Source organism: Protopterus annectens, chromosome 3.part0, assembly GCF_019279795.1.
Source record: "Protopterus annectens isolate FY-2018-M chromosome 3.part0, PAN1.0, whole genome shotgun sequence".
In the NCBI taxonomy this organism is placed as follows: Eukaryota; Metazoa; Chordata; order Ceratodontiformes; family Protopteridae; genus Protopterus; species Protopterus annectens.
The window spans coordinates 651,788,466-651,815,722 of NC_056731.1; the positions used below are offsets into that span (position 1 = coordinate 651,788,466).

Below are 27,257 nucleotides of genomic sequence, written 5' to 3' on the forward strand. Positions count from 1 at the left end.
CAAAACTGTGTGGCAGACAAGCAGAGTATGACAAGGGCAGACCGCCACAAATGAAAATTAGATGGGGGGGGGGGGGGAGTTCCAAGACTTGATTCATCTTTGGGGAGTTCCTCAAGTAGACCACTTTGCCTTTTATCTGAACAATCAACTGGCAAGATTCTGTTCCAGGACTCCTTACAAGAAGGCCCAGAAGACATTTGCCTTTTCTTTCCCTTGTACAGTTATGTTCCTGTATGCTTTTCTACCCTTTCCACTAATATCCAGGGTACTTCTGAAGATTCAGAAGGAATCCACCAAGATCAATGTAGTCATTCCCTTTTGGCCCAGGCAACTGTCATTCTCTCTTCTTTTGGAAATGGCTAGGGCCAATTACCACAGACTGGAAATACTGAAAAGAACAGGGGGGGGGGTGATACACCCCAACATCAAACATCTTCAACTGACTGCCTGGAAGATAGGGTCTTAATTCCTCTTAGGCACGTGTTTACTGAGGATATGCAACAGGTACTAAGAGAGGCAATAAAGCCTGCTATTAGAAAATCATGCATTAGCAAATGGAAAAGTTTTTTCTAGTTGGTGCTGTGACGATGTGAGGTATTGCCAGCTGCTAGGAGAAGGAGGACAGTGGATGCGTAACTTATGCCAGCATACTTAGCTGGAGTTTTGTAAAGAATTATATGTCATTTGTACATTAAACTGATTTATACAGGTGCATGTGTTGAAAATGTATTTGTAAAGTTGCTTGTGTTAAAAAAAAATGTACCAACAGTGGGTCCTGCTGGACAGAAAAGAAATACACATATATGTCAGCCTGTATTAGTGTAACTGATTAAATGTAGCAGAGGACACACTGATTAAATGTACATAATGTAACAGAGGACACTGGAACAGAAGAGGTTAAGCTCAGCCCCAGATAACGTTTAGAAAAATATCCTAAAATTAAATTACTTAATTTAGGCCATAAAGATTTTATCTTACAGTTCTGATTGGAGCCAGAGACAAAATGTCTGTGAAAACAAGGACTAGGAGTCCTGCTGTATTGTCCTTAGCAGTGAACCAATTGCTATCCTGGAAGGATGGAAGTGTTAAAATGGTTTTATGGCTTCCAGATGCTATAACACATCTTAGCAAAGCTCTATCTGTGTGCATGGTAACACATATGTGACAGATTCTGGTTCAGTTTCTAGTAAAAGGGGGGCAAGTATGGGAACCAGAAGTCAGATGACCAGATGCATGTGATGTCATTCTGTAATCTAGCACTGAAATGCTGCTTTAATACTAGATGAGGCAGAAGTCCTCAGAGCGGTCTGTTTTTGAAACCTGACAAAGAAGGAAGGCCACTCAGCTACTTCATCTTGCCTTGCTTTAGTAAGCAACCAGGGAATAGTAATTCTTTAGATCAGTCAGGAAAATACAGCAAGATTAGTTAAATATTGTTTTTCTGCATCTGTGTCAATCTATTCATCTGTCTTACTGTAATGTTTCCTGCGATCAAAACTCTGTTTTTATCAAAACTCTGTTTTTTACTGTAAATAGATATTCAGTATCCTCATGTTCTTTTATTACTTACTATTAAATATATTTAAACTTTTCATTGTGGCTGGTCCTTTACAGAATATTTTAACCTTTGAGAGTACTTATATTTGGTGACACTGTGGCCGCTCCTAAAAGCTTTACTGCATTGTTCAAATACTACCATTTGTATTAGTATTAACTTCACTCAATATAAAATTAGGTACCCTTGTATGAACCTTAGAGGAGCTGGCTTTGGAGTGTCTGTTGGAAGTAACTACCTTATAGTCTGGGAAAAGGGTAGCAGAGTGAGTACATCTGTGCCAGCCTTTCCCAGATAGTGTGGGTGCAAATCAAATCTCAAAGAGTGTGAGTGTCAGCTGCTTGGAGCAAGGACAGAGAGCACTGGTTTCACAGATAGAGTGGTAGAGGACTTGGCTTGGAGACTCTGCTGAGCACTCAACTCTACAGCTGTGACAGTGGGGAGTCTTACTGAGCGCAATCAGAGGGGGGGGCAGCCCCCAGAAAGAGCGTGTTCCCTGGGTGCTCTTAAGGGAAATTCTGCTTGGTGCAGACAGCTGCATCTGAAAATACTGTGTGTATCCATTTTTTTTCCAAGTGAACATCCCTCACCAGTGTCAGTGGTGAGGATTCAGGCTCTTTGATTACTGGCCCAGAGAAGGGACGTCACAGGTGCCAACATATATAGTACCCATTCATAGCTAGTTGTTCTCTAGTTTTAGAATACTTCTGTGAGCTACTTTCCTATGACCCTTCTTATTTCTCTAACAAGATTCATTTATTGTCCGTTTCAGCATGTCTGCCCATGGATCATCTTCTTTCAATGCAGTCTCATGTCAAAATCTTCTTATAAGGGTTTCTGCATAAGAGGCCTCAGGAAAAAAAAAAACAGTGGCTCATCCTTAACGTCTTAATTTTGTGTTTGAAAAGCTAACTCTTGCACCATTTGAACCAGCTAATCTGACTGACTTGAGGATCTTAACATGGAAAAACAGTTTTATCAATTACTCTGACCTCTGCATGAAAGTATCCAAGTCGCAAGCTCTTATGGTGAAGTCAGCAGTACCTCATTTTCCAGAGGGACAGGGTTTCTTTGAGAACTAATCCTTCTCTTATGTCTAAAGTGGTATCTGAGTTTACTGTAATCCATACTATCTTCACATTTTGTTACTGAACCTAAAAATGAGGGAGAAAGGATACTCCATACCTTGGATGTTAGCAGACAACTCGAGTACTATCCTGACAGAACTAAATCTTTCAGATCAATTGTTCATTTTTTGGGAAGATGTGAAGATAAGAAGGGACAACCTATGCCAAAACGGACTATTTCAAAAAGATTGTCTAAGGCTATTACCTTTTGTTATACTCACCATAACAAAACCTTTCCAAGGCAGGGTCAAGGCCCACACTTCATAAGCCTTGGCTTCATGTGCATTTTTTTGGAAAGGGATGGATTCTAGAAGTATTCTAGAATCTGCTACTTGGTCCTCTGTACGTACTTTTACAAAGCGTGTGATTCCTTCTCTAGGTCCATCAAGTTTTGTTAGGACCATTCTCCAGGGGCTCCTGGACTCATCTCCTTCCACTTCCCAAATGTAGTTCACTATGGTAATCTACACATATAGTTAAGGCTACTGATTGACACAGTACAGTTGTGCAAGTTGAACTTACCATGACAGTAGAAGTTCAAATAAACACTGCTGCAGTAGCTGCTCCCTCCTTCCATTTTTGCTGTGTTTTTTTATGCCAGTGTGTGGACATTTATTTTTTGTTGTTCCTAGCTCTGTCCTTTCAGGGCTCAACCTCCCTCTCTCTGCTGCCAGGAAAGTTCCGAAGGGCTTCACATCCAAACTTGTCTTTTATACAGCTTTTTATAGCTTGAGCCAACTAACTGTTTGGGCGCTTGGCAGATGCCTTGAAGCTTTGGCAATTATCCAGCTGTAATATCTTATGCAGGATATAACCCTCATAGCTTAGGGTACACTGCAGCAGTGATCATTTCAGCATCTAATACTATGGTAAATTTACCTACATAACTGTACTTTTTATAAATTTAATATAAAAGATATAAAGAAGCATTTGTGGACTGCTATTACAGCAGCTTTGTAAGTGCTGGGCTTCTAACTGTACATTTGTAATCAGCTGGTTCAGTTTTTTGGGGGCTGGGAGTGGCTACTGCAGCAATCACTATTCGAATGTCTGGTGTTCTGCAATGTAACTTACACAACCATACTATGCTCATCATATTGATCACTACTGTAGTAGCCTAAACTACATGGGTGGATTACTATAGTTAACTACATTTGGGAGGCGGAAGGAGACGAATCCAGGAACCCCTGGAGAATGATCATAGCAAAGCTTGATCTAGAACTAGAGAAGGAATTAAGTTTATAGTGCTTTACAAAAGGTATGTACAGACGACCAAGCAGCAGTTTCAAGAATATTTCAAGAATCCAACCCTTTCCAAAAATCCACAGATGAAGCCAAGCCTCTGGAAGAGTGTTCCTGGACCCCACCTGGAATATTTTTGTTGCAGTGGGAATAACAAAAAGTACTAGCATGAGACAACCATTCGGCAATAGCCTGGTTTGATACAGGTTACAAGAAATGTTTCTGAAAGATTTGGTTCTTTCAATGTTGTACTACAGTCGTCTGTGGGCATTCAAGGTATGAAATATCTTTTCTCCCTCATTTTTGAGACAGAGATGGGAAGTTCATCACTCTTACAGAAAACAAAGTTTGAATAAATATATGTGCATGCTAATTTTAACTAGTCTAACCCCCTCCCCGCTCTTTATTTGATTAACCCTGACATATTAACTTGCTATGGTGGCAGACTATTTTTTTTTTTTAATGACACATTATTTCAGTTTGATGACCAGGGAGGTCCACTGGTCTCAGGAGCCCTTTTTCTGTGGAGGTTCGGGAAGAAAAGCTCCACATTACATAGTAAACATTAAGATACAACAGATTAAAATTAAGATTCAAAGATACATTATAAATCAGAGACATGATGTGGTACATTGGTTACACAGCATGTGAGTCATGTGATGACATGAGTGTTTGAATGGTTACATAGTATCGGAGTCTTGCGATGGCAGTACAAGTACAATGTTAGGGAGGGGAGAAAAGGGAAAGCAGACTATTTACAATATATACATTATGTACACAAGATAACATTGTTAGATTAATTAGTACCCAGGGGGAGCCAAGTTGTTTAGAAATAGGAGTATAGAAATACAATTTAGGGTAGAGAGAAAAGAAGGCTAGGTGAGGAAAGTGCAATTGTACTTCCAATTAGAGGAGAGGTGGGAATGGAGTTGGGATTTGAAGTTGTCAAAGTTTTCTGTGGTTCGTAATGAAGGAGGGAGAGAATTCCATTATTTTGGCTAAGGAAAAGGACAGGAGAAGCTGTCCAGCAGGGCGGTTTGGTTTGTAGACAGTGATTAGGTTTAGAAGAGCAGATCTAAGTGGCCTGTGAGGGGTGTATGGTTGTAGGATGTTGGATAGTGCATGACATTTAGCAGGGTTAAATAATAGCTTATGGGCAGTAGTAAGTTGGAGGTAGTCTAGATAGTTGGGAAGTTCTAGCCAGTTTCGTAAGTGGAGGGCAGTGCAATGGTGGGAGGAGTATTTGGCTCTGACGGCGAATTTTGAAATTTTATTATAACAACTTTCCATTTTGGAAGAGATGGAGGCAGATTAGTTAGTAGAGAAGCGCCATACATTAGTGAGGGAAGAAGACAGGTAGTGGCGAGAGTTTGTTTATTAGAAGGAGAGAGATAGTGGATGTTTCTGTATAGCAAGCCAAGTTTTTGATGTGTTTTCTTAATGTTTAGTTGAATATGGGTGTCAAATTTTAGGTGTTCATCTATAGTTACCCCAAGTAGTTTGGCGACAGGAACAATTTCTATGGTTGAATTATGGCTTCTAATTTGGAAAGAATTTTTATCAAGAGGGGAGGATTTAGAGGGAGGGAAAAGTAATATTTTGGATTTGTTAGCGTTTAGTGATAGATGGTTTTGTAGCATCCAGTTCTCAGTGGTGGAGAAGGCAATTTGAGTGTTTGTTTGAAGTTTGGGGAGGTTGGTGCCACAGCAGATTAAAGTGGAGTCATCTGCATATTGTACAATTGTGGTATTTGGGATGGCAGAATGGAAATCATTGATAAAGATATTAAACAGCATTGGGCCAAGAATGGATCCTTGGGGAAGCCCAGTAGGGGTGGAAAGGAAGTTTGAGGTGCCTTTTCTCCATTTTACAGCTTGAGATCTGTCAGATAGGTAACTTGAGAACCAGGATAGGGTATTGTGAGAGAGGTTAAGGTTAGCAAGGTGGCTTAGGAGATGAGTATGGGAGACTGTATCGAAAGCCTTGGAGAGATCTAATAGAACTGTAGATAATATTTTTCCAGAGTCACGGGCATGGTTGACTATATCTTGGAATGAGAGAAGAGCAGTTACAGTTCTATGGCCAGGATGGAAACCATGTTGGGTTTGAGAGATGAGGTATTTTTTTTTTGGTTAGGAAAGGCATGAGTTGGAAGTGAATGCATTTTTCCAATATTTTTGATATTGGGAAGAGGATGGCTATGGGGTGAAAGTTTGAGGTATTATTATTTTTGCCCCCTTTGTGGATCGGATGTATAAAGGCAGCACACCACAGTTTGGGGACATAAGATTCCTGTATGGATCTGTTGATTAGGATGATAATGGGGAAGGCGATTCCATCTGCAGCAATTTTTAAGAAGTGAGATGGAATGTTATCTGGGGCACTGGAGCATGGTTTTAGTTTGCTGAGAAGTTTTTTTATGTAAGCGGTAGAAATAGGTTAAAGTTCAAAAGTTGGGAGAGAGTTGGGTTTATAGGCAGGGGAAGAGGGACTAACCTGTGTGGAAGGGTTATTATTTAGGAAGGTCTTGGTTAGTTCAGCTATCTGGATCAGACTTAGTAGTGTCAGGGCAGGGGTTGTTTTTCGTACCTGGGTTGAGAAGTGAGTAGTGAGTTAGAGTTCCAGAATTGCTTGGGGTTTTTGGAGTGGTTGGCTTAGAGTTTCACATAGTGGGATTGTTTGTCTTTGATTATATGTCTTTTAGTAAGGTTGCGGAGTTGCTTATATTTAAGAAGGAGTTCCACCAAAGGAATGAAAAATAAATTTATTTGACCACAATCACGTTAACGCACTTAACTGACAAATGAAATTTGCGTTTTCGTCTCAAACAAACGAGACTTCATCAGACATAATACATATATACAAATACTGTTTAAATACCATATTTGTCAGTTAAGTGCGTTAACGTGATTGTGGTCAAATAAATTTATTTTTCATTCCTTTGGTGGAACTCCTTTGGTACTACAGCATACACAACTTTTGGATTCTTGGTTTTTGGTTTTTGTATGCCTACGCTTTGTTACTGGTATATTTAAGAAGGGTTTCAGTGTGTTTATTGTGCTGATAAAGTTTCCAACATTTATCTCTTTGTTGCATAAGTTTTTTAGTTTCCTTAGTTAACCATGGGGCGGAGTTTGATTTGATTCTTATTGTTCGTGGTGGAGCTTGGGAACTGAGTACATTTAGGAAAGTTGAGTTAAAGTAATCAACATTATTATGAGAAAGAATAGATATACGCTGAAGCAACACGTTCCAATAGCAAAAAATGTATAAAAAATCAAAGTCATAAACGGAACGTGAGGGCCTGAGAACTATCTCGATTACCAAAATCCAACAATGTCGCCAAGAGAGTACCAGCAACAAAAATGTGCAGAAAAGCAGCAGATTAAAAGTCCATGGCGGTAGTAGGACGTTCTTTATTCCCTAAAGCCTAACACTCTTGCTTAGTTAAAATACATTGCATATGTAGTTAAACACTTGTAATTCTAAAAACATTCACAAAAATAAAATATACTTATACACAAAATACAAAAGAGAAATATACTAGAAAAGTGCAATGTTGAGGTTTGTCAGAGGAATAGATTATGTACATATTTTTACTGAGCCTATGTTGTGTGAATAAAGTTTTGTCGAGCCATGGACTTTAATCTGCTGCTTTTCTGCACATTTTGTTGCTGGTACGAGATAGTTCTCAGGTTATGACTTTGATTTTTTAATCAACATTATTGTCCAGAGGAAGTGTTTTTAGAATGTTCCAGTTAGTTTGTTTGAGGGTGTTAGAGAAAGTTATAGGGCTGAAGTTTGTAAGGTTATGTGTATGTATGTATTGGTGCTGGTGAGGTGAGGAGTGGGTTGCTCGGTGGATAAAGGCAGGCAGGTGATCACTAATAGAGTATGGAAGGATGCCTGAGTGTAAGATGTTGTTTGGGTGGGTAACTAGGATCCAGCCCAGAGTAGATCCTGGGGGAATGATTTTGTTAGGTCTAGTGATGGAGTTTGTAAATTGAGTAAAGTTATAAACAGATTGACAGATATGGCTGGATTCTGGTTGTTAATTTTGTTCCAATCTATGTTAACATTGCCTAGTACGTAGGTCTCTAGGTTGATATTAGTTGAGGCCCACTGGAGGATTTCTTCTACAGTTGTGGTGTTGTTACCTGGGGGAATATAAAGCGCTATGATGCAGATGCTTTTATGATTATTCACTTGTAGTAAACCTATTACTAGTTCTGCGTTGTTGAACAGAGGAATGGGATTTGGGTATGGAATAATGGAGAGTAGATTAGAGAATATTAAGGCTACCCCTCCACCTTTTCTATTCAAGCAGTCATACCCAAGGGCTTGGAACCCAGGAGGTAGGATTTATGAGTCAGAGATGTATGGTTTTAGCCAAGTCTCAGAGATGGCTACAATGTCAGGTAGGTCCTGGTTTAGCCAGGCATGAAAGGTAGTTGCTTTATTTCTTAGACTCTGGGCATTGAGAGTAACTATTTTCAGGCTTTTGAGGCTGGTGGTATTGGTAGTGATTGGGGGGATGGAGCTATTAGTAGTACTAGGTCCAGGGTTTGGATGTATATCACCTGCTAAAAATAGGCAGTTAAAGAAAGGAGGTAGTAGGAGATTTAGTTTACCTTTTGACTGTTGGGGAGAGTTTGACAGAGGTTTAGGGAAGTTATGTCTTGAGGTGGGTAAGATCTTTGGTTTAAAGTAGTGGAGTGGGTTGGGCTGTACTAATGAGGAGGATATAGTGTGGAAGTGAGGTACTGTGAGAGTGTGAGATGGGGGTTGGGAGTGGTGAAGTGGGACAGAAAGGAGGGGGGAGAGGAGTGGAGGAATATGAGGTAGTATGGTATAGTGGAATTGGAAGTAACAAGGTGATACAGGGGATAAGGGTTTGTATTAGCGCATAATGCATAGTAAGATGGTATTAGGCTTGTAAGATAGTGTAGTATTGCAGGTATAATGTAGGTAGGGTATTAGAGAGTGACCGAAGTAGGGGGTGTAGAGTAGGTGGAGGGGGAGTGGCCTATAATTGGTGGGTGGAGATGAGAAGGGGAGGGGTAATGCGAGGAGGCGAGAGATTGGAGTGGAGGAGGGAGGGAGGAGAATTCTGGTTGGAATAAATGTAGGAGAAGTGGGGGTGGGTGGAAATTGGGGGTAGGGTAAGGGAGCAGAGTGAGCCCATAGGACAAACGGAGCAGGTAGAGCCAGGAAGAGGAGAATCCTATGAGAAAACAATCAGAGAGAGAGGCTATGGACTATGGCTGGTCCTGCAGTTATGGGGTAAGTGTCGTGCTTGGGGTAATATTAAGCCCCAAATATCAAGGTTCAAAAAGGGACTATTGGGGAACAGCAGTGTTAGATCTCTAGCTCTTGCGATACAAAAATAAAAATAGGATTACTTAAATATTTTATCTAGGGAGTGCTGACATCTAGTGGCAGAAGGTGTTAATAGCTAGTCACTAAAGCAGAATATACACTTTAGGATACAAGGAGCTTTACAGGAGGGGAGTGGGAGATAAATGGCTGCGGAAGGCTGCAAGCACACAGGCTTTCCCTGCTCTTTCACCTTCCTCACCATCCTTGACTTCTTTCTCATCTCTGCCCCCAATAGTCCCTTTGTGAGTTTACAGGGAAACAAATGTAACAGTCACAGTTCAAGAGTTTGTTCAGGCTACCTACACAGAGATTTGCTTATTGGTTTCCAGAAGGCAGGTAGCTCTCAGGATAACAGAGAACGGACAGTTCAGGGCATCCTTTTGGAAATGGAGGGAGAACTTCCTTGCTGTTAATTAGCACAAAGGGCACCTGCGGAGTACGGCTGTAAAGAAAGAGAGAGAACAGAATTAGACACTTAGAGAGGTGAAGGGAGGGCAGTTCAGGAAAGGAAGAGTGAGGAGGGTATACTGCAGAGAAGAGGAGGATGAGGGGGCAGAGATGAGAAAGAAGTCAAGGATGGTGAGGAAGGTGAAAGAGCAGGGAAAACCAAGAATGACAGAGTGGAGGCACATTAACAAACGGAAAATTCCACTTTCATTATTACAAACATTGCCAGGGAAAACTAACACTTCTTCAAATTAATGCAGGTTCCGGTTGCTATGCAAGCACTGAAATCAGCTGCATTATGTTACTATTAGTAGCACGCTGGCAATATCTAGCTAAATTAACATCATACAATTACTTAGCAGCTTAAACAACTAAGCGATAACTTTGAAATACACTCAGCAGTTACAATACAAATGAAATAAACTGTCGCGTTTTCTTAAAAGCACGCGGACAAGGTGTAGCGTACTTTGAGTCTGCCAAATACTTTGCAGCTCTAACACCAAGTAAATATCTTGATATTACAAAATAATGAAATAAACTGCGTCACGTTCTCTTAATAGAACGCGGACAATGTGTAGCGTACTTTGAGTCTGCCAAATAATTTGCAGCTCTAAACAACACCTAGTAAATATCTTGCTATATTATGTTACCTGTCTGTTTAGCAAATACTCCTCCTCTCTGAATTTCAGTTATTCAGAACAGAATTTATGCAGTACTTGGACACTGCCATATACAGTAGCTTCTCTCCAGTTAATTTTACTGCGTTTTCTGTCAAAATAGCGAAGATGCTCTCCTTTTTCACTGTTTGCCTAAACAATGGTGAAATGTAGTCCCTTATCAATTTTACAGAAAAACATTAACTTTAAATGTTTAGAATATCATTCTGCCCTGTGACCTTGTAAATCCTGAGTAAGAAATCATGGCCTTCACGAGTTTGGCTCAGAACATCTAAATGTCATCCAACACCAATTTTACACCTGCAAAGTTACTTGTCTGAGAACTAGAAACTGAAAATTCTAAAGTTTGTATTGCATCTCATTCTGAGTGAAATCGCAGACAAGCTGAGAAAATTCAGAGTACACCATTTCTACATGCCATAAGTGAAGCTATGAAGTTACTAACATTAGAAAGGATAAAAAAAAAATCAGATTAGCAGTCATGAGAAGTAACTTCCAAGCACCCTAAGAACTAAAGGAAAGTCTTCCTTGCATCAGAATTTGTTGCTCACTAGAAGTCAACTCAGCTCAAGAAGAATGGGGAAAGGAACTGCTGACTTACTTTCTGTCTCATACCACCGAATCAAGTTATCTACAGCATTTTAAAATAAGAGCCAGAGGTAGAATGCAGAAAAAGAGACTGATTTAGCACAAGAGAAAAAAAGGCCGTATAGTGCAGGGAGAAAGAAATAAACATGCTAACAAATCAGGGGCAATGTAAGAATATAAGGTCTGTAAAACAAATGTAGAAACTTATTTAAAAAGACAAGTTTTTGGTTGATAAAAGATTACATGTGAAATAAAAATGATACCATTGAGCAGTCCAAATAGCACCAAGAAACAAGTGCACAGTCAGCAAGCCTTGCACTGCAGATGTCTTTACAAAAATAGAGAAAAATATTACTGTAAAGCTTACAGTCAAAAACTGAAGATTATGTGGAGGTTTAAGTAAATTTGCCAAGACGTGTAAAGGCAGAAATAAGAAGTGAAAAAGATTGGTATGTTGCTGGAAGTAGATGAAACGGAATTCAAGACATGTGGGCTGTAAGTCATGGCTTCATCCCTCTACACCATCAGAACAGTTGATTTTGGTAATTTGTAAGAGACAGTTTACAGTTAAATGCTTAGAATCCGTAGCAGAAGTTAACAGAACCACATCTATCCGAATCTGAAGATACTATCCTAATAAGATTTGTTACCACTGTGTAACAGATAATAGCTTCCCCTCTGTCTCCCCTACTCATTTATTCCCAGAGTGACCCATGAGTTAGGAAATTATACAACAAATTCAACAATTGAATATAGTGACATTTCATAACAGCCAAATGTTTACAGAGACACCAAATACAGGTGCAGAAGAGAAAGTGATAAACATCAACATGTTTTATGTGGTGGACTTTTTGATGGATTAAAGTAAATAAAAATACTTTGTAATAAAAAAATGACATCTGGGTGGAGTTACCCTATAATGGAGGTGCAGAACCCAACAAAACTGACAGACTAAAGACCCTCCTTACCTAATCATTACGTTTCCTTTATTCATAAACTAAACTTGCATACTTACAGCTATCAGGAAGAAAGGGAATCAATTTACCAAAACAGAATGTATTCATGTTTAGGGATCAAAGACAGTGGGGAGGGGGAAAAACAAAAGCACTGGTGAGGAAGCATGAAAGCACTTAATTTTTTTCAAATAATTTTCTCAGGTTTTAGGCATTAAATTGGGTGAGTGAGGACAATAATCTATTACAGTCGCATCTGAAGACGTATGTGCAGTCTGCATCCAAAATGGGCTTTTTACTGGGTGCTCATGAAAATGGTGCACCCTTCGAATATTTATCCTCAAATAGGCTGCGTCTTACTTCTAAACAGCAGAAATAGAAACAGTATCACAGCATGAAAGTCCCACTTGGCCAGTAGCCTCGTTTTAGTGGAGACCCAAGGTGGTATGAATACTACTATCCAATCGTTTTAGTGGAGACCCAAGGTGGTATGAATACTACTATCCAATGTGCACACATACATGCCAAGTATTTGGCCGACTGCTAGATTTTTGCAATACACTCAGAACCCATCTTCAGTAGGGCAACACATGGTACATTCTAACCATGTATAGCTTCAAACTTGATGTTGCGCCTATATTTGAAACACATGCAAATGGCTTCATGACGTATCCCCTATATATTTACTTGGCCATTATGTGACATAAAATAAATAATTCCGGATTCAACTAAATAGAAACTCTTACCGTCTCTTTCTATGGTTCTGTTAACACCAACTTTTTTTCTGTTCAGAACCTCTGTTTTTTAAAAGCATGCCTGCCTTGCTTCGGATCAACCATGTTGCAAATCTCTGCACTTTAGAGTCAGAAAAAATTCTTGGCAGATACAGCTATTAATTCTGTTACATTTATCTCTGCTATTTTAAACTAATTACATTATTATCTTTCTGTTTTAGTGATCTCCAACATGCATTACTGTGACCACAGATATTTTTTCTAACTGCCAACAGTAAATGTTGCATTTGTTGGCGAACATCTATTCCCCAAAACACACAGAACATATTAATTTGCCACTAGCAACACTGCCCATGTTACTGGTCTTTTACATAAGCAAGGCAATATTCTATCCTAGAAGTGTATCAAATCACATTAATAGCTGCACTGTAACACACCTAAGTTATATCTGAAAATAAACACACATTATGTGCAGCATACCCACCCAGTTATACAAAGTAAATAATTACAGCAATGAGGTCGTGATGTTAAGTTGCAAGGCCGAGACAGTCTAACACTCTGAAGCATCATAGCTTGGAATACTTAAAACGTTACTTAATCTTTTCAGACCTAAAGGCAGGTACCACCAGAAAAAAAAAAAAACATGACCTCTACTGTCAGTAGACCTGCTGGTACAGGGAAATGAAAGTGACTGCAAAGCAAATTCAGAAATGATAAAGGAACCTCCCAAGGCTGGCAGACATCAGAGCCAAAAATTTTCAGTTTAAATCAGTTTGCAGCAGCTCTGTTTGCTTCTGTATTTGCCATTTTCTAATCTCTCATTAAGATCTCCATGTGAAATACCACAGCCCATCTCAACAGTGCATGTCTCTCCTCACTATGCAAGTATTCCCACAAAAGTGGTTTATATATTAGAAATCAAGGACTGCAAATCATGCCACGTGCATGTGTCTTCAGTAGTTACTGTTGCAACAACCCCACCCCCAAGAAAACATATAATCATAGACAAAAAAGGGGGACAGACAGTCTGACAGCACTCTAAGCCCTTGCACATGTGGCTAGAAAGATTACAAGTTGTTTCACGGCATTTAAAGGCCCACTTACTTTCTAAATCATTACCAAGGTCTCACTACCTACCCTATTCATCAACAACACTGTGACTGCACTGTTGGGTCAGTAAACAACTGTAACAGCTGAAATACCAATTTAAACTCCAGAGTAATTTTTAAATGTTATTCATTACTTTGACAATACTTCTCTCAGCTGTGCTGAAGACTTCTAATTAATAAGAACGTTGGCACCTTTTCCATACCATTAGATACACTGCAGCTAGTTCCATCCCAGTGGGATTATTAAATGTTACATAACCAGTGACTCAGCTCCTTACATAACATATAATGAAATATCAAGCTCAAGGCATATAAAATCTGCATGAAAACTAATCAAACTATTCCAAGTTTTAAAAAAATCTATGGTTTACTGTGTTTTGGCAACGATAGTAAATAAAATAAAGCATTCAGGAACTACAGGCATGGATGAAAAACAGCAGCACAGCTGTCAAACTACTACTACTGTTCATGTTAAGCAGTCCATCTGTTAATCGATACACACCGTTATAATCATGTCTCTGATCACAGCCAATCTGTTACGTGTTCAAGACATGGAAGTCAAGAAATTCACCACAAGTATGAAATAAAGCTTGTGAGTGCATTCATTACATCCATGTAGTACATGGAGCATTGCAATTACGTTCCAAAAAATGTAAAAAAAAAAAAAAAAAAAGATAACCTTGTTGAGCACCTTTCTGCTGTCAAAAAGGTGCTTTACAAGATTTTTTTCCAGCACCCCTAATGATGTTAAATCAGGTCTCATGCTAAGGATAAATAATGAACACAGCCAACTGGAAAAGAACAGCAGCAGAAGGTATAACAGCTTAAACGTTATTAAATACTTAATTTGCCACACTCAAACAAAAAATGAAGCGGATGGAAGTGTCTAACATACTTTAGGACATCCATTCTTTAGAGGGACTCTTCATTTCCACACTACTGCCTGGTAGTCCCATGTGTTTTACCAACTTTCAAAGGCTTTTTTTGCAACTAGTAGCACATGAAGCAGATACAGCTGCATGCACTACAAAGAATTATATTCGATCTTACTGACATGGGTGCCAAGATTCACCTCTCAAGCTTTGCTCTTGAGGTGAATTCCATGTCAAGAACCCATATATTAGTTATGACAAGAAACCAGATCACAATCTTCTATGTTAAGAACACAAGTAGCTATGTTCGGAGAGATACAGTCAATGCTCTGTAGTGCAGCGAGCTATCTGCTCCATGTACTACCAATTATGGAGAAAAGTATAGGAGCACAAAGTGTTTTACAGCCATAGAACACCTGGTGATGACAGACAGAGTGGGCAGAAGTGACATGTTCGTCTGATGAGTGAACAAATTTAAAAGCTGTTAGACATTTAATTCTGACACACTTTTTTCTGTGACAACCAAGGTGTGTACCAACTTTTAAACCTGGAAAAATGCTTTGGACTCTGTTCTGTTGTAGCCATTGTTATACTCTTGCACAATACTAGAACTAAAGGTAATTAACAAAGTTGCCTTCTTCCTGAATTTAGAGCACTATCTCAGCAACAATGCATTCCCAGAAGAAAAAAAATAGAATGAAGTTCAAATCAATAATAGGCCAATTAAAATGGCTAGCCACACTAAAAAGCAGACATCTCTGCCACCAAATAACTCACTAATTCATTCGCTGATTACCCGCTTAATCCATTTCAGGGTGACGTTGGAACCGGTGAATATCCAGATACTCAATGGACACAAGACATAGGAACTCATCCTACTAAAAGGGGCAACTCATCACAAGACAGAGAGACATAAACACACATACACAAACGTAAACATAGTACAAGCACCTGTGGACAATTTAGTGCTTTGCCAGTTCACTTATGCACATCTTTTCAGTGTGGCAAGAAACTAGAGCATTGGCAGATACAGAAAGATGTGCTGGGTCAGCACAGAAGGTACCCTATCTGAGAACTGAACTGCAGAACGAAGTGTTGTGAGCTGACAAAACGAAGTGTTGTGAGCTGACAGAACGAAGTGTTGTGAGCTGACCTTCTAACCGCTATGCCACTGTGCCACCCACCAGCTAACTTTCCCCTTTCTGAAAAGAAAAATATTTGGATCACCACAATGGCTTTGCCCTGGCACTTAATTCTTATTAGACTCTACCACCTTTTTTCAAAGCTTTTGAATTATACAATTCATAAAATAAGTACATTGTTAATAAAACTGCCACACAACACATTAAGTCTACAAACAATATTTTTTATTCATATGCAATTTAAAAAGAAATACACTGGCAGGAAAGTTAAATTAAATGCAAATATATCAAAAGCTCATTATATAATCATGGAACCAATTTATTTATTTATTTATCTAACATTTGTTAATCAGGTTAGCCCAACTGAGCTAGAAGCCCATTTTTAGTGGAGAAACTAGGAGAAAAGCTCCAGGAAATTACATACAACAGTCATAGAAAATGTATTTTTAAGTTGTACAGTATAGTAAAAATAAAAGGTAAAACATGGAATATGCACAAAAAGTTAAGTATAAATTCAGTTACAATAAACAAAATAGAAAGATCAATTTATCAGAATCTGGCAACTACAAACATGTACAATTTGTATTTACAAATGAGACATGGACTGTATGAAATAACAAAAGCAGAATTGAGTCAATTGACACAGAGTGTCATTAACTACAAAAAAAGATGAGCAACATACACAAGAATGTGCTGAGAAGATTAATCTCAAAAATTCTGAACTAAAAAAAAAAAAAAAAAAAAAAAAAAATGGACTGGTTTGAAAAGAATGACTGAACACAAGGACAAGGGTTTTAATCCTGAATATCTATACTTGAAGGCCAAAGTTTCCAAGACAGCTGTTAATATCCTCCAGCACATTGACGATGGGCCCATTCCAGAATACACCATGAGTGAGGAACAAATCAAATTGCATCAGCCTACCAAAGTTTACTCACATCTGGGATCCTCACTGAACTTCTGGACAACCAGTACACTTGTCAGCCTGATGAAGATCCTGTCAAATGACCTTGCAATTCACCAATGATGGGCAGCCCATGAAGAAAATCAATTTGCTTTCCTTGTTAGCTACCCTTATTATCAAACAAACACATGCAGCATGCTCTAGCACAAAATCCATGTGCTATTAGCTCCCTCTGAAAATCCTTTTGTTACATTTTCCGACTATAATTTATGAGTGTGAATCCTCAATGGACTTAACTAGCATGACTGAAAGAGCCAGAAAAGCCTGGAAAGATACCACCAGGACAGTCGGGTGCAGACAGACCACAAAATTGTCTGCATTAAATGAGAAGTCCACTGCACTAAAACCAGTATTCTCATTTAAGCTAGTGTTATTAACACTGAAGTTAATGACGTAGAACTTCAGTTCTGCAGCTCTGGGCCATTACTCAGAAGCCCAACTCTTGACTCCCAAAACAGATATTCTGCTCCCATCTCAGTCATGGCCCAAAAGTCTGTGGTGTACAAAGGAAAGGCTACAAAATGAAAAATATGCTAAAAGCATACCTTAGGAAAAAAGATAAATGTCCTTGTGCAAAATTTGTCCAATTGGTAGTCGGGGAGAGGCAAACAGGTCTATATCTGGGCTCCCCCATTCGCTTGTCAACATGCTGACAATCCTTGGTTCCAGTTTCCACTCGTGTGGGTCCATGAGGTTTCTGCTTAGTCCGTCTGCCAGTGTATTTAATTTTCCTGGCAGGAATTGAGCTTGTAGGTGCACTTGGTAGCTCAAGGCTGTGTTCCACAATACCATGGCTAGTCTGCAGAGGGGGTAAGAATGTTACCCCCCTGCTTGTTTATGTACCACATAACCGTGGTGTTGTCCGTCTTTACCATTAGTTGTCCTGGAAGAATGTAGTCCTTGAAGGCTGTCAGAGCATTCTGCACAGCTAACATTTGTTTTTAATTGATATGCAGGTGCATTTGACTTGGGTTCCATTTGCCCTGAATGCACTTCCCTGCCAGGTGAGCCCCCCCATGCATAGTCTGATGCATCTGTTAGGGTTTGGACGGCAGGGGGTGGTGTGAAAGGTAGTCCCTTGTTTTTGTGGCAGGCCTCTGCCCACCAAAGGAACACTAGGCATAGGCAAGGTATGATAGGAATCATTGTTTCTAGGCTGTGAGAACGTTGACTCCATAGGCTTTTTAGATACCTATGTAGTTTCCTCATATGCAGTCTTGCATATGGAATTAGAAGAATGCAGGAGGCCATAAACCCCAAGGCTTGCAGTATTTGTCTTGCAGATAGCAGGGTTTTTGTGGCCACTTGTTTGAAGTAGGTTGTCAAATGAATTTGCTTTTCTGGCGTGAGGTAAACCATCTGGGAAGTTGTATTCGAGCTTGCTCCCAGGAATTAATTTGTTGACAGGGTACCAGTTATGATTTCTTTTCATTTATGGTGTACCCCAGACAAGTTAGAACCCTTTTTACAAAGCCCAGATGATTTATAAGTATGTCTTGGCTTTCTGCCTGAATTAGACAATCATCAAGGTATGGGTATATCTGAATACTTCTTTGCCTGCAAAATGCAATAACTGGAGCTAGGCACTTCATGAATACCCTGGACGCAGTAGATAAGCCAAAGGGCAGTGCAGAGAACTGATAATGTGTGTAGCCTGCTTTGAAGCGTAGGTATCTTCTGCAAGATTCCCTGATTGTGCAGGTATGCTTCTTTTAAATCTAGTGTTGCCAACCAGGCGTCTTTGCCTAGCGTAGGAAGTAATTGGTGGAGAGTAAGCATCTTGAATTTTGGAATCTCCAGAAAGGTGTTTAGAGTAGACAGGTCCAGGATAGGACACCATGATTTGTCTTTTCTGGGTACCAGGAAAAGTCTCGAGTAGAAACCTTGTCCCTTTTCCTCTTCTGGTACCAGTTAAATAGCCCCCATGCTTAAGAGAGAAAGTACTTGTTTTTGAGCCTCTGCCCACTGATTTGGGGGTAGGTCCGGCCACCCATTTGGCGCTGGCAACGTGTGGAAGTGAAATCTGTATCCCTGGGACACTATATTTAAAACCCATTTGTCCTGGGTAATGAGTTCCCAGTTCTTTGCATGAAGAGCAATCTTTCCCCCTAAAGGGGCAGTCAGAAGATAAGTGTTTGGAAATTTTAAAAGGAAGTCATTGAGACAGTTTACCATAGGGGAGAGTCTTGTTATTCCCAGACTTGGAAGTGGAGACCCCCCACTGCTTAGTTCTGTGAGCCCCCTGGAACTGCAACCTGGGGTTTTTGCTGTGTCTGGGTTTGGCTTGAGAAGACCTGGAACGGGCTGGAAAGGACCAATTCTTAGACGGCCAGTGCCTACTAAATCTAGGAGGCTGAACTTGTAAAAAATCTTTAACAGTTTGCATAGATTTAGCTTTATCTTCCATCTTTTTAAGAACTTCTTCAGCCTTGTTGCCAAACAGGCGGTCCTGATTTAAAGGAGTATCCAACAATTTAACTGTAACATGATCAGGCAAAGGTTGCTCCTTAAGCCAAGCATTTCTTCTAAGCACAGACCCAGTAACAGCAGCCCTGCAAGAGGCCACTAAAGAATCAAAACCACACTGCAAAGTATGTTTTCCAACTTAAGCAGAAAGCATTACATCCTGTAAGTCTATTTTCCACACAGTCAGGAATCAGCATTTTCTGTTTAAAACAGTCCAATAACATGTTGCTGATATTTTAACATATGAAATTGGCAGTTTAAAGCTCTAATGGCCAATGTTGCTTAAGTGTAAACCTTTTTACCCCATCTATCCAGCGCCATGGAGTCTCTATCAGAAGGGGTAGGATTTTTAGCAGTAGAAGCCTTAATGTCCTTGGGCCCCTGTGAAATAGTCTCTGGATCTGCAATAGGATTTTTGAAAAGGAACTTGTGGGACTCTGGGACCCTGCAGTATGTTAGGTTTACTGGGAGCAGGAGGCAGGAAATCAGGGGCCAAACCGGATTCAGAGAAAGCATCATCAACAATGTCTAGTACAGGAGGAATAGCCAAAGGCCTATGCTGAGGTAGGAGAAGGAAATCCCCAAGCCTCTTTTTTGAATCAAAAAATTCCTGGCTTTCCCAGTGAAAATGCTCCCTTAGAGTATGTAAGGTTTCCCCAAAAGAAAAATCCTCAGGATGGGAAGCAGAGGGAATAGAGTCCTCTGCATCAGAATCCCCATAAGTAGGTAAGGACAAATCCAGGTCTTCAGAAGTCAGAAAAAACAGAATCCTGATCAGAAGATTCATAGCCAAGCTCAGCCCTAGGCCTCTTAGAAGGGGGGGGGGGGGGTTGGCTACCCCTGATTAGAGTTATTAGATCTTCAGCCATTTTTATCATTTGTTTTTTTAGGCATAGAGGCCTGAGCATGTGGCCTGGGCATCGGTTTTTTAGACATGGATTGAGATTTAGCCTTTAGTAATGAAGGAGGCGTCGATTTAATATGCAAGTCCGTAGGCCTGAATACACCCTCAGAAGCCGGTGCCTGCACAGTGGCTCCGGACCCATCCAAGGTAGAGACATCCATGGGTTCCATAGAAGTATCTCGTGGTATACCGGACTCTGAATGGGTCTCAGTAGAGGCCTGCGAATCAGAAGTAGAGGGTATCAGGGGCTGCGAAAGCGCCTCACTGTGTACCGGCGAACTGGCGACTGGCTTAGGAGAAGCGTCGTTGGCAGTTTTGGAACTCGGTAGGCCTGTCTCTGTCTTTACCTTTGCATTTTTTCGTAATCCCGGTAGTCGGATGGCTAACCGATGACATTTCTGGATAATTAAACAGAGAACCGAAATATTTAGAGGCAAAAATATACAGACGACGGATAGTGCGCTGATTAAATAAAGCGCAAAACTGACAGCAAGGTACGTCATGGTCAGGGCCTAGGCAAGGAATACAGTACGAATGAAAATCTTTATGAGGTATTTGCTTTCCACAAGTAACGCAATTATTAACTTTTACTGACATTGGTAAGGAGCAAGAAAAAGTTTCCCCAACGGAGTACTTAGCTTTTAGGTGAAGACTTTGGTTCTGAAACTCAAAAACGAAAATTTCAGGAGTCGGCCAACCGGTACTTGCGAACTGCTTCTGCTTCGGGCATCGCACGGCAAGAAAGACTGATGTAATGGCGTCGGCTGCATGTTTTATACCCCTGACGACCTGACATCATGGAAGAAGGGACAGCAACAGACACAGGACCCAAGACTTTGTTAATCAGGCCAACTGAGGGCAACCTGCAAGCAGATTACCCAAATGTAATGACTGTAACAGTGAAACACGAAGAACATCAGGAGCTCTCTCAAAAATGTCAGAGTTCTTGGCCTTTTTCTCTTTCAGTTACTTCAGAAGAACACTAGCAGAAGCTGGTGTTTGCAAAGGCCCTGCTGTAGCAGTGGACTGCAACTCTATTAGGGAAACTGAAGACAGGAACTCCAAATATGCGGCTAACACCTCAAGTACTGCATGGACAGTGAAGACAATTAGAGAGACTTGCTGAGGACCCCATGCAGAACATACAGAACAGGTGAATTTTATGCAGGATTTGCTTCCCAGACTTCAAGCAACTGTGGAGTTTAAACATTAAATTAGTAGAAGAAAATCCCCAACTGTGTACGTATTTGACTGGAAGAGTGAGAAACTCCGGAAAAATGAACCAACTGGCGAATTCCAACTGTTTTGAACACAGATGAAATGCCTATGATTGTGTGGCTAGAAAAGAACTGAAGATGGTGCAGACAGACATCCATCTTATACCCTGACATACACATGCTGGTCTTTGGGTATCTGTCAGCCAGGGATGATGCAAAGACTCTCTAAATCAGGCCAGTTGATGGCTTCTGCATGGCAGGAATACCCAAGAATCAGTACTAAAACAATGACTACGAAGAACATCCCCTGTTGCCTGTGCCAGAGGGAAGTCACCACAATGAACAAGAGGGATTCCATCTGGATCTTCAGAAGTACCCTGTATATCAGTGGAAAGGGTGGAACAGCATACAAGAACATTCCTGTCCAAGGAAAGGAAAAGGCATTGGTCTTCCAGGCCTTCTTCCATGGAGTTCTGGAGGACAATCTTGCCATGTAATTGTTTGGAAAGAAGGCAAAGCATGGAGCATTTCTCCCCGGGCCTCTGCTGAAAACAGGATCTGTGGAACCTAGTCGGACTTTCCCGGTCAACAAATGTTAAATAAATAAATAAAAATAAAAATAAAAAAATAGGTCTAACTTGAGGAAATCTCCACAAATGGTTCAAATATTAAAAAATTCCCTGGTCTAGCTGCCACTTGTGAGGGTCTGCCCTTGTCCTGTTCAGCATGTCTGCCACACAATGTAGTTCTGATATAAAAAAGCAAACCTGGAGGACTGCTTTGAGCAAAAAAAAACACAAATTTAATGAAGCGCTTTTCGTCTGCCTCTGTGGACAGACTTCTTCAGATGAAATTAAATGGCAAAAGACTTCCTTTATAAAATCTACTAAGTCACATCTATTAAAACAACCAATAACCCAGGTCAAATGAGAGTGTTTACAAGTGCTAGCAACTAGTACTACATTCCTCTGCTGTTTAAAGTTACAGTGCATAAATATAATATTAACGTAAAATAAAATACCAAGTCTGTTAATAAGAAATAGAAGGTAAACAACTTAACATATACAGTGCATGCCAAAAATTCCATACATAAAAATATTTCAAATATGTTCATAAAATTCATGTTACCTACATAAGCTCTTTAATTTTAATAAACAAGTAATGGCACACGACACTTTTAAGTTTACTGTTATAGATCAAACTCCAGTAGATGATAGAGGAGGGCAGTCATCTTTGAAATTAGAAGAACTAGAATTATACTGGCAACTGTCATTGAATGGCTATAGCTTTCCGGGCATTAGTGACATGTGTGCCATTACTTTATTATTATTAAAATTAAAGAGCTTATGTAGGTAACATGAATTTTATGAACATATCTGAAATATTTTTATGTATGGAATTTTTTGGTATGCACTCTACATGTTAATTTGTTTATCTTCTATTTCTTATTAACAGACTTGGTATTTTCTTTTAAGTTAATGTTATACTTATGCACTGTAACTTTAAACAGCAGAGGAATGTAGTACTGGTTGCTTAGCACTTGTAAACACTCTCATTTGACCTGGATTATTGGTTGTTTTAATACTTGTGACTTAGTAGATCTTATAAAGGAAGTGTTTTACCATTTCATTTTATCTGAAGTCTGTCCACAGAGGCAGACGAAAAGCGCTTCATTAAATTTGTGGGTTTTTTGCTCAACACAATGTAGTTCTGACAGAATGAAGGATGCTTGTAGAGTGAGACTGTACTGCTAAGCGTAATCCAAAACTAACATGGCTGGTCTGCAAAGGGGGTACAACCTGGTTCCCCCATGCTTACTGATGAATCACATTACTGTGGTATTGTGTAACAACCTGAAGAGGTCCAGGGGTCCAAAGATGATTAAGAAAGTTGGGTGCCTTGACCAAGGCAAGCATTTACTGTATATATTTATGTGTTTGTGTCTGTTCTTGGTGTCCCATGTATCTTGCATTTTTATTCCTCCTGAAATTGCTCCCCAAGCAAAGTCCAAAGTGTCCATGGTAACTGACTACTTTGGAGCAGGGAGGGAAAAGGGGAGACCTGGGTTTATGGAATTCTGTTGTCTCCACCAAGTGATTTCTCTTCTGACAAACCTCAGCAGTGTGATTTGAAAAGAAAAAAAGCTCCTTCTGGGACCAGAGAGACTTCAGATACCAATGTATCTTCCTCATGTGGAGTTTTGATGCCCCCCCCCCCCCCTGTTATAGTAGTAGTATTCCACAAAACACGGACAGGCCAAAAAAGCATCAAGATAAGGAATAAATTATACATTGTTACTATTATGCAAGAAGTCCAGAAATTCCAGATAGAAGATATTTGAAAAGACTGAGAAAGAGCTTAGAGGAAAGAAAATACCTGCACAAGGAAAACTGTCAAAAGGTAAAAAATAAAAACAAATTGTGGTCTTTAGTACAAAAGATTCAAGAAAAACATTTCATAGACATAATGAAACTTTGGGATGCCTGGAAAAAGAAATGACAGAGGAAGTGCAGAAATATAAGGAACAAAACCCAGAGATTTTTGAAAGGTATAAAAACGAATCACGGACATGGAAAAGAGAAAAAGATCTGGCATGCTGCAATACTCACACAAAGGAGAAAGCCCACATAATACAAATAAAGCAGCTCCAAAGATATTTGAGGAGAAATACAGGGAAATGCACCTTGATATGGAAAATTTCATAATTAAAAAAAAAAAAAAAAAAAAACAACAAAGGAGGGATGTAGTAAAGAGGATTACCAAGGTAGAAGTTAAACAAACAGAAACTGAAGTTAGGATCCATCTCTGAAGTGAAGGATTTAGTATAGAAAATGAAACTTATGTAATGTCACAGTACGATGGAACAAGGAATCCCAAGATTAAGGAGAAAAAAGTGGAGCAGGAGCCATCTGAAGACTTTCCACACGGTGATGCTCTGATGCTTTCCGTAGGAGACTGGCACAAAAGTTCAGTTGAAGTCACACAGCAAGGGAAGGAGTAGGAAACCGTGGCAACTTTGTCAGAGACAATGTTGCATGATGATGGACCACTGAGCTCCCATATGAAGGAGCAGCAGATGAAGCAAGGTACAGCTGAAGAGGATATGTCACAGGAAGATATTCTGGAACTTTCTGTAGAATACCCATTGAATATGGAGAGAAAAGGTGCTCTCAGTCTAGAAGAAAAGGATCTAAAGAAAGAGCTGCATGATTTAACAGATATGGACGGATACATTAAGATCAATGAAAAAAATCTACTAGAGAAAGTAATTAAGAACAAAAAATGTTAGAAGTTTGGTAAAACAGATGATCCCTGGTGGTCTAATGGTTAGGATTTGGCGCTCTCACCGCCACAGCCCAGGTTCGATTCCTGGTCAGGGAACTTCAATGGATTTTTTTGCCCTGCTAGACAGGGGTCTAGGGAAGTAAATAGTGCGGGAAGAAACAGTAAGGGAATTGTTATGGCTAGGCTTGTATAGGCCCTAGGGCCAATAGCCTAGTACCAACCTATGAACCCATGAACCTATGAACACAGTAATTAGAGACAAATTCTTGTGATATAACAAACAAACAAGATAAACTAAATTAATAACAAGAGTGTTACCACAAAAACAAACAACAATAAGGGAAAGGACGGGAAAAAATAAAATGCAACAATGGAAGCATCAAATATTGAAAATGTTATAGTTTACTTTATCGTTGTTGACTGGGAAAGTCTAACTGAGATAGGTACCCTTTTTTAGCCAAGACCTGTGGAGAATAGCTCCAATATTCACGTATATAGATAATATACAATATATTTCTATTTTCCACAATGGATATTATATTTTCATCTTGGTTACACATACATTTTACATACATAATTAGGTGCAACAGATGATTAATGCTAGCCTTACACTATCCAATTTGTGCCTATAGGAAGAAGAAAAAGACAGCCTGTGCATTTGCATAAGTTTGTAGCAGATAGAAATACAAAGAAAAACAACGGAAAAAAAAGACTGTCATTTTGGTTGAAATTAGTAAGTAATGATACGATGAGTAAGAACACGGATTAAGTAGGAGTAGGCAATTAAGAAATATAATTAGTAAAAATGGTTACAGCAGTAGATAGAAAACAAGGTGCATCACTATTAGAAGAATACAGAAAATGGGACAAATCAAAAATACTTAGAAAGATGGATGTGGTAAAAGCAATACACAGTATCAAATAAACCAGTATCTGCAAATAATAAAAACATCAGCACAAGCAGAAAAACGCAGAAGATATGCAAATAAATATAAAGGAAATTACAAAATAAGATATTTATTGATGATCCAAAAAAGTTTTAGAGAACTACGAACCAAAGTAAAAAAGTAGAAACACCAACAAAAAGGAAGAATAGACACATTTGGATGACCCTATGGAAAAAAGGTGCTGAATGGATAGAAAAAAATAAAAGAAACAGTAAGGAGTTCTAATGTTAAGAATATGAAATTAAATGAAGTAACGGTGACAGAAAACCGAAAGAAAATTAAGAAATCCAGAAAGAGAGGTGGTACCTAAATTTTGGCAAAAGTATTAACAGCTTTACGCAAATATTAAGCCCTGAGCCCATCCCAAACGGAAATCCACCTGGTTAACAAGAGGAAAAATAATACTCCTCTTTGAATGAACCTGCAAGCCAGCCATTCTAAAAACTCGTAACCAATAACTTGCTTTCCAACAATATACAAATAATGCACTGGAATTAATGCAGAGTTTATAGTCATTTAGGAAAAAAAAAAACAATTATGGCAATAGAACAAAAGGGAAACTAAAGAAAGTCATATAGAACAATGGATTATTTGCTGCTAAATAAAAACATAATACAGAATTGTAAAAAGGAAGAATCCAAGTATGGCATGGATAGATTACAAAAAAGTATTTAACAGCATCCCACATTCATGGATAAAGCAATGCTTACAGCAAGATACATCCCACACTGATCAATTACATTCCAGTGATCATGAAACACAGTCGTAAGCCACTTTGCAGTTAAGCCATGAGAAAGGGCAAATTATTTTCCCAGATAAAAATTCAAGGGGGATAATTCCAGGGCGATTCTCTCTCACTGATGCTGTTTTGTCTTGCCCTTAACCCATTAAGCTGTTTACTTAACCGATTAGGCCATGGTTATATTTTGATTCCCAGAAAACAAACGAAGACTTCTTATCTACTTTTTGTGGATAACTTAAAACTATACAGTTTTCATATGAGGAGTTGAATGCACAACTACAAGTGGTGCAAACTTTCTCAGATGATATAAGAATGTCATTTGGTCTTGATAAAAGTGCAAAATTAGAAGTTATGTACTCACCATAACGTTCCATCTGAGTAGGTGACTTCATTCGGATGCAACCTGTGGGTATCGGATCCGACCTCGGATCCGAGCCGGCAATTCAAAAGCTTAGGCTCCGAGCTCCTAGCTCCTCCCTCTTACCCATAACCCCTTGCCACGCCCTGACTGACCTCAGATTGAGTTTGCCTCAAATACTGACCACAGTATACTAAAACAGCATAAATACTCGCTCTATAAAGGTCAGGGGATGGAGGCATCCGAATGAAGTCACCTACTCAGATGGAACGTTATGGTGAGTACATAACTTCTAAATCTGAAGTAGGAAGACTTCATTGTCTGCAACCTGTGGGACAGAGTCCCTAGCTACCTGAATCTTGGGCGGCCATCATGGAAGGATGTTCCGGAGCACCGCTGAGCCAAAGGATGCTCTTCCTCTAGAAACAACATCCACCTTGTAATGAGAAATAAAAGTATGAGGCGAGGCCCAAGTAGCTGCCGCAGATATCATCCAACGAAACACGGGACTTAAAGGCGGCTGACGAGAAGCTGCCCTAGTAGAATGAG

General features: G+C 39.6%; 1 protein-coding gene and 1 non-coding gene across 5 annotated transcripts in view; both read left to right on the plus strand.

The window, feature by feature from the left end:
• Positions 1 to 27,257, plus strand: part of SNRK (SNF related kinase) — a 1,018,029-nt gene that overhangs the window by 599,768 nt on the left and 391,004 nt on the right. The gene's annotated exons all lie outside the window — the stretch shown is intronic.
• TRNAE-CUC lies at positions 24,686 to 24,757 on the plus strand. Its single transcript has one exon. It is a non-coding gene; the product is annotated as a tRNA-Glu (tRNA).